The sequence below is a fragment of the Lycorma delicatula genome, chromosome 4 (assembly GCF_047948215.1).
Source record: "Lycorma delicatula isolate Av1 chromosome 4, ASM4794821v1, whole genome shotgun sequence".
Classification (NCBI taxonomy): Eukaryota; Metazoa; Arthropoda; class Insecta; order Hemiptera; family Fulgoridae; genus Lycorma; species Lycorma delicatula.
Genome location: NC_134458.1, coordinates 14,875,461 through 14,883,650, shown reverse-complemented (window position 1 = coordinate 14,883,650; position 8,190 = coordinate 14,875,461). Strand labels below are relative to the sequence as shown.

At 36.9% G+C, this 8,190-nt stretch overlaps 1 protein-coding gene across 9 annotated transcripts in view; it reads left to right on the top strand.

The window, feature by feature from the left end:
* Positions 1 to 1,712: 1,712 nt before the first annotated feature.
* LOC142323129 (unconventional myosin-XVIIIa-like) overlaps positions 1,713 to 8,190 on the top strand; it is a 187,919-nt gene continuing 181,441 nt past the window's right edge. For 5 of the 9 annotated variants that reach the window (XR_012756028.1, XR_012756027.1, XM_075362358.1 and 2 more), the window contains exon 1: positions 1,713 to 2,083. The gene's annotated coding sequence lies outside the window, so the exon portion shown is untranslated. Of the gene's footprint in view, positions 2,100 to 8,190 lie in introns of all 9 variants that reach the window. The other 4 variants (XM_075362362.1, XM_075362364.1, XM_075362360.1 and 1 more) reach the window with 2 other exon arrangements.

Sequence of the window (8,190 nt, the reverse complement as noted above, 5' to 3'; positions counted from 1 at the left end):
TTAATACTATACTATAACATCTTTCAGTATTCACGTTTTAACTTTCATCATTGGTTTTCATACAGAGAAAGCTAGGTAATAAAAACTGGTATATGGTTCCATCGGGATAAAGTGTATAGTGTAGGGGGTGTAAAAGCTAAAAATTTGTATCTCATTTATATTTATGAAGTGGAAAGTAGTTTACTATGGAATCTATTACATACAAAGATGATATATCAATAATCTCTTTAGGTAAACATTTTCATTCACTCATTATATAGTAGCAGATAAACTTAGATACAGTCCATGATTTAAAAATTGCTGATTTAAAATTAAGAAATGACAAATTCTCTTTATTTTTAAAACAAATATAAAAATAATCAAAACAGTGCACCAGCTGAAAATGTTGGCTTGAATTCTGAAGTTTAAAATTGATAAAATGTCTTTCATGGGAGAAATATGTTCATATTTATGTGGTAAATGACATTTTTGTTGCAAACATTTAAATTTTTAAATGAATAAAATTACCAACTGTCATGGACATAAACACAGAAAATAATATTACTGATAGAAAATTATGTTTATTTTTATTATAAGGGATAAATTGCAAGTTATTGTTGCCAGATGCTCTCTGTACTGCTAGATAATTGATAGGGTAAGAAAATGAATAAAAATTCTAAGTCCAAGACCTTTGTATTTATTCAACTCCTTCATACAATCCTTTCTATAATTGAAATAAATTATGTTATAACTAATTCTTTTCCTACATGTATTATTAAAGGATTTAAGTGTTACATGTAAAATCATATGTTTGTAATTTACCAAGCATTCTAAGTTGGGTAAACTGAGGGGGGTATGTCAACTCATCTGGACAACTTATTTGTTTGCTACATACCAACACCATATTTGCATTTTATTATCATGATACTGGTAATTTGTTGTAAATAAAAACTGAAAGTACTTTATATTTTATGAGATAGTTTGTTTACAATCTACTTTCTGTTCTTGTTTTATTTCAAGAGGAATTTTTGATCAAAGTTTTAAGTACAGAAAACTTGCCCTCGAGTTCATCCTTTACTACTTTGGCTAATGGTGATAATGCATAGTTTAAGAATAAAGATTGAAAGAAATGTAAATGGGGTGAAATGCAAGGATCGGAATGAGTAAAATGGACACCGATAGAATTCTTTCTTCCGTCTAGTCTGAAAAAAACGTGATTACCATTAATTAGGACATGCCCAGGTCATATACTCATTTCATTAACATACAGCAGATCCGTTTGCCAGAGGCTGTTTTAATAAAGTTATAATATAAATTAAAATAATGCTTGAATAGTACACTTAACAGAAAGGAAAGTTAAGCATATTCTGAAGAAGTTCAAGTTTTCCGGTGAAAAAGATGAGCACTAACATATCAAGTTCTATTAATCTCACAATCAGTAGTACATTTTTAAATGGTGATGTTGAAATTCTTTTTTTAATTACAATGAAACAAATTTCATTTCTGATATAGAACATTAAAAGAAAAAAACTCCATGAGTTAGCTGCTAAAAAGTCTGAAAAACACATACGTTTATTGATATCAACAATTTATTTTTATGTAGGAATTTTTGGATACCGTTGCATTATATTCTTTCGCAATAAGTTATCTGAAATAAGTTGTAAAGCTGATACGTACATTCAGTTCATTCTTTACGCGTACATGTAGGTGTAGTTGGCATTACTGTAGTGAAATAATTTTGTTTGCATTAGTGAATACCAAAGGTGGTGAATATCACTTGTGTTTTAGAGAAGTGATATATGTATAGATTGAATCATACGATTATTTTATAGTTTTATATTCGAGCATCCTTTGAAGACTGATGAATTCAATTCGATGGTGTTCATAGTTTTATTTCTTTAGAAATTTTATCGGGTTACGTGCAAATACGATCATGCGTAAGGTCGTTTATTTGCCATAAAAAGGTTTCATGGTTAGAATTTTTTTCAATATCGTTTATATTTGATTTATAGCGTAAAAATTACATATAATTTTTGTTAATTTGTTTTTCAACCTGCTTTCATGACATGCCAATCAAATTTATGCCGTTAAATCATCTATCAAGGTACGTGTATACTAAGGTATGTTGACGTTTCGTTTGTAGGGCGGTAGTTCTACTTTTAAAGAAGTTGCGCTTACCGTTACTGTTAGTTGCAGTATTTTACCGTTAAAAATATGTATATTATTTAATTATTTTGATTTACGAATCGTTGCTTATCGAGTGATATTATGGTGTTGTTATTTTGTGACTGGTTAAATATGATTTATGGTGAACTTATTAAATATGCAAATAATAGTTGTCATGAAAAATGCCACTTTTAGTTTCCTTGAGACAGAGAAATTTTAATATTTTATCATTTAAATAGTTTATTTATTGTATTAAATTTTTAATTTTCATTATAATTTTTAAAATAATGGTTTAAGGTTAGGCTGAGTGAGTACTGATAATGCTCCTGAATCTTCTGTTGGTAATTAGCTTGTTGTAATTGACTATGTTACCAGTTTTAATGGTAAACCTGCAAAGGGTAAATTAAAAATGTACCGGAATAGTATCATTCATATATTGATTTTAAGTGTGACTGATTAATTCTTGGTAAGTTTGTTGTGTGTGAAGATTTTATTTTAAAGTAAACATTGACTAAACTTCCATTGTGCTGTTTATCTTATAGTATACCCAGTTATCAGCAATAATTGTTTCATAGAAAATTTAATGTTGACTATGGTAACTAATAGTGATGGTTGTTTGTAAAAATGAATAATCCTGCATTATGTTGTCATATATGAAGTGGGTTGTACCAGAAAAAACTATTAACGTTTCTTTTACAGACAATCTATGTATTTATTATAAATATATAAATCTGTGAACATCTGGTTGTGGGAAAAGGGTAAAATGTGGCAGTGATTTATTTTATTTTTATTTTTTTGTTAATTTTTGGACTAGCCTATTCAAGAAATAATGGGAAAATGTATTCTGTACTTGATATGATGCATCAAAAACACATGGATGTGGATGTATGGAAATATTTTTAAAATTAATTTCATGTTTTATTTAGTTAATTATTACTTGATTATCTAATTTTTTTTTTTTTTACATAAGGCTTGTTTACTGTACATATTTCTCTGATTTTTATCTTTTCAAAACTGCTGTTATAATAAATTTTCTTGCAGTAGAATGGAACTTGTTCTGTTCATGTATAAATTGATCTTAAGTGAGGGTGGGGTTTTATTTCTTTTTCTTTAAATGGAGCAGACTTTCATAGGCCAGAATCCTCAAACCCTGTTGTATTGTAGCACTAATGAACACTTTATAACATTGCATTATATTATAGAATCGCTATTAATTAATGAAATTCCTTCCTGATTGGTGTTTATTTGAAGCATATAATTTAACATATATGTGAGGAATTATATATTTTTTTGTTATAAGGGCTGTATTCATTGGCTTAATGACGATTGTAAATCGTTCCCCTCGTCCAAGGGACTTATTAAGGAAGCTGTGCAGAGGATTCAGCATCTGGCAGTTGGTGTTGCTGAAGAGTTTGAGGAGATGAGAAAAAACCTCAGCTTGCGGACAAATATACGCAAACCTTCAGAGTAGGCATCGACCAACTGAAGCACTTAGTAAATGCTGGTTCTGAAGAAGAACTTATTGATGCGATTGATAAAAGTTAGCCTACCTCAGTGTATGAAAAGGTGTTGGTTGAATCTGGTTACCCCCAGGAAAATGAGAGGGTGAAGATTTTTGTGCTGAATTCTAATGGTGACAAGAACGAACAATTTGCCACTCACATGTGCAGTGTGGCACCTGGGGCAAGAAAGAAGTTAAATGGCGGAAAGCTTTCCTCAGGCACTGTTATAAGAGATTTCTCCTCTGCAGCTATCCTTGGGGAAGATGATGACCTTGACCACAGAGACGACAGTTATGTTATTGTAATTGAAGGACTCAGTAGACAGGTGGTAGCTGACCTAATCATGGGTTTAAATAAATTAAAGGAGGTGGAGAAACATGATATGGTTTTCATGACTACCAGTGGAAAGTTGGGGTTAACTGTAAGAAAGATGCTAGAATTCTGGACCAGGAGGCCAAATATAGTGGCTACTTTATTTCTTGCAGAAGTGGATCCTAAAGTAAACAAGAAGGAGACTCAGCTACTATGGTTGCTACTTATGCTGACTTGCTCAGGTGTGTGAAGAATTCGCTAGGCGAGGACCTGGCTGGCAACATTCTGTAAGAAAGGGTAGGGGAGAAGACATGGTGGTCAAACTTTAAAGGATGGAGAAAAGGTACCCCACCCACTTAAGGAGCATATTAAGATTGCTGTACCTACTGCGACGGCTGGTGAAAAAGAAGCATTGAGATTATCCATAGTGTATATTAGGGATCTTGATGCGGAGTTGTCAGCCAATGAGGTTGAGACTGTGGTCAGGAAAGTACTGAAGGGCTTCACTTCGGCCAGAGTTTCCTCAATATGGCCAGCTTATGGCAATTCAGAGAATGCCACTGTGATTTTGCCAATGGGCGAGGCAAAGAGCCTGACGGCTGAAGGCAGAATAAGGAGTTGTGCTGAAACCAGGAAGCCTCATACTTCCTGTTTCTGATGCTGGGAGTTAGGCCATTCTGCAGCTGAATGTAAGGGCACAGACAGACGTGGGCTATGTTACAACTTTCTTTTTCCTGTCTAGCCTCTGGTAATTACCTTTCAGATAATACTTCAAAGGATGAATGAGGATAATATGTATGAGTGTAAATGAAGTTTAGTCTTTTACAGTCTCAGTTCGACCATTCCTGAGATGTTTGGTTAATTGAAACCCAACCAACAAAGAACACCGGTATCCACGATGTAGTATTCAAATAACTGACTGCTGTCAGTTATAAATAACCAGTTAATAAATAACTGGTGTAAAAATAACTGACTTTACTAGGACTTGAACGCTGAAACTCTCGACTTCCAAGCTATGTTACAACTGTGGAGGCCTGTGACACAAGAAGTACGATTGCAGAGAAAAGTCACGCTGCATAGTGTGTGATAGTACTGGTTATTGCATGGGGAGCTGGGATTGTAAGCAAAGGAAATGATATGTCTTTACCTTAATGCTAACAGAAGCACGGTAGAACATGACCTGCTTTGGCAGTCAGCTGTTGACTTTGGTGGATTTCCTTCTTGTTTTGGAGCCAAACCAAAGATCGATTACTTGTGTTGACTGGCTCACTGACAAGGATGGGGACTCCGCTATTGGAATCGTCTCGAGCAGGTATGTGATCATGAACTCTGTAAAAGGATTTGGTTTTGTGGCAGCTGAACTGTCAGATTATCTGCTAGTCTGTGGTTATGTGGTTATGTGGTTGTATTTCCCCTGACTCTGGTGTGGACAGATTACAGGAATTTCCTACTGATCTTGAGAACCTTATTAAGGGCACTTCGAAGCTGGTTATCCTGGTTGGGGGTATGAACGCAGTGTGCGTAGAGTTTGGAGGTCGTGGTTCTATAGCTAGAGGATATATGTTAACAATGTTAGGGGTTTTGACTTGGTGATTGTGAACACCCCCTTTGTCACTAAGCAGGGTTCTGCATTAGACATTACTGTTGTCTTTGCATGTTGTGTCCACAAAATAGTTAACTGGCATTTGGTAGCTGAGGAATTTTATAGTGACCACAAGGCTATTGCTTTTTCTCTGCTGACTGATAGGAACTTACCACTGAAAAGAAGCCCTAGATTAGATGGTCTCCTTCGTCAAGACAGGTGGATCAATTTGCTGATTCTGTTGCAGGAAAGCATGGTGAAATGGTTTAATGGAACCCAGATGACTTTCAGTTCACTGTTAAGAATGAGCTTCAGAAGTTTATTCTTAAAATCTTACGAAATAAGCGGAAAGTGTGCTGGTGGTTGAGTCAAATTGCTGCCTTACAAAAAGAATATTTTAGGGTAAGGAGATTCCTACAAAGGATTAGGAAGACAGTCAGGATGTACAGAGCAGGCTGGAGCAGTATATAGATCAGCTAAATGCAGGTTGTGCTCTGAGATCAAGGCAGCCAATAAGAAGGTATGGCTAAATCTTGTTGATGGACTTGAGGTGGACCTGTGGGGGAGGGCCTACCGAATTGTCATGAAGAGATTTGGGGGCCCTCCTGGCCCCATATCCAGGGCACAAACTTTAAGAACTGTATTGAAGCTGTTTCTGACTGATGAACCAGAACATACTGAAATTTTCTGTACCAAAGAAAAACAATTTTCCATAAATGAGCTTAAGTGGGCAGTCATGAGAATACATCTTAAGAAAGCCCTGGGGTCTGACAGTGATTTGGGTATCTTCATTAAAAGACTAGCAGAAAAGTACCCATGACAAATTCTTGAGGTGGTTCATTGACAAATGTAGTTTGTTTTTGTAAATGTTTTTGTCAAATCATTGACAAAATGTAGCTTTCCTAGAGCCTGGAAAGAGGTTAGGTTGGTCCTGATTCCCAATGATAAAAGGGCTCAGGAGTCCACATTTAGACCGATTTGTCTTCTCAATGCCATGGGGTAGGTCTATGAGTGTATGCTAGCAGAAAGATGAGAGAAGAAATACAGGACTGCGTGGGACTTTCTCCACAGCAATTTGTATTTACATGGTAAATCCACCCTTGATGCAATAAGCAGAGTTACTGAATGGGCTAAGGATCGAGCAGCGGGAACTAGGAGAACAAGGCAAATCCCGCTGGTCGTCCTATTAGATGTTCAAAATGCATTTTGGTGGATTGTTTTGGAGGAAATCAGGAAGAGAGGCATTATTGAATATTTTTTGGCTTCCATCAATAACTACCTGTTAAACAGGACCTTTAGCGTGGCTATGGAAGAGGGTGATGTCGAGTTTCAGCCGGGTGGAGGGGTCCCGCAGGGATTGGTGCCCCATCCTTTGGAACTTGGCATTTGATGATATTTTGCGACAGGAGCTCTTAGAGAACAATACTTTGATTGCCTAAACAGATAATCTCGCTCTTTTCACTGCGGGTCATGCTGAGTTTGAGGTTGAAGCTTCTGCAAATGGAGCAATAAGGATTTTCAGTAATTAGTTACAAGCAAGAGGCATGAAACTGGCGCCACACAAAACTTCAGCCCTGGCGATGGTGGGTCGTTGCAAAATCAGAGAGATCATGTTGACGGGTTCAGGGTGAATACCTCTAAGGGTGTAAAATACCTTGGAGTTTACATTGACAAGGCACGCAATTTTACAATACATTTAATGGAGCTTCAAAAAAGGCTGAGAAGGCTATAGTTACTCTTGGAAAGCTTATGAGCAAAAGAAAGCTCATCCTTAAAGCTGTTACTATGGTCCTTTTATATGCGGTGCCGGTCTGGGCTGATGCTTTGGATATCAAGAGAAACCAAAAAAAAGGTGGCCTTGCTGCACAGAAGAGGAGCTATCAAGATTGCGTCTGCATGTAGAACAATCTTCGGCCCAGCAGTTGAGGCCATTTCAGGGGTTCCCCTGGTGTACTTCAGAGCTGTTCAGCTAAAAAGAACTTGTAGTGGAATGCGGAAGGAGGAGACAATGATGATTAGGGAATGGCAAGCGAGTTTGGAAGACTCAAACACAGTGCTATGGACAAGACAACTCATTCCACGGTTGCAGCCATGGTATACTAGAAACCACAGTGAGGTTGGGTTCTTCCTGACCCAGATATTATCAGTCCATGGAGTGTTTAATTGATATTTCCATAGATATAAAAGCAGGGATTCTTCCCTATGCGTGTATTGTGGTGACTTGGATACATGCGAACACACATTCAACGTGTGCCCATGGTGGTTGAGCACAAAGCAACAATTGGGGCTTACGGGAATTACACCAGATAATATTATTAACATCATGCTAAGTGGGAAAGAAGATTGGGCTGTGGTTGAGCAGCTTGCCCACTGTATTATCAAAAAGAAGGAAGCTGAACTCCGAGAGTAGGGTGCAGACTAATATGGAATAATGGGGAGGTTTGATGAGTCATGATGACTGTTTACTTGTCAAAAGACTTCTAACATTGAGGTGAAGAAACTGACTGGAGAGCGAGGGGGAGAGGGACAGCCCTCTGTGGAGTTGCCGTTTGTCTGTGCTTGCATAGATGGGCAGTGGCGATGAAGCACGGGGACTCCTGAACCCCTGAACTCAAAGACACCTCTCGGGGTGTAGTAATGCTTGACTGC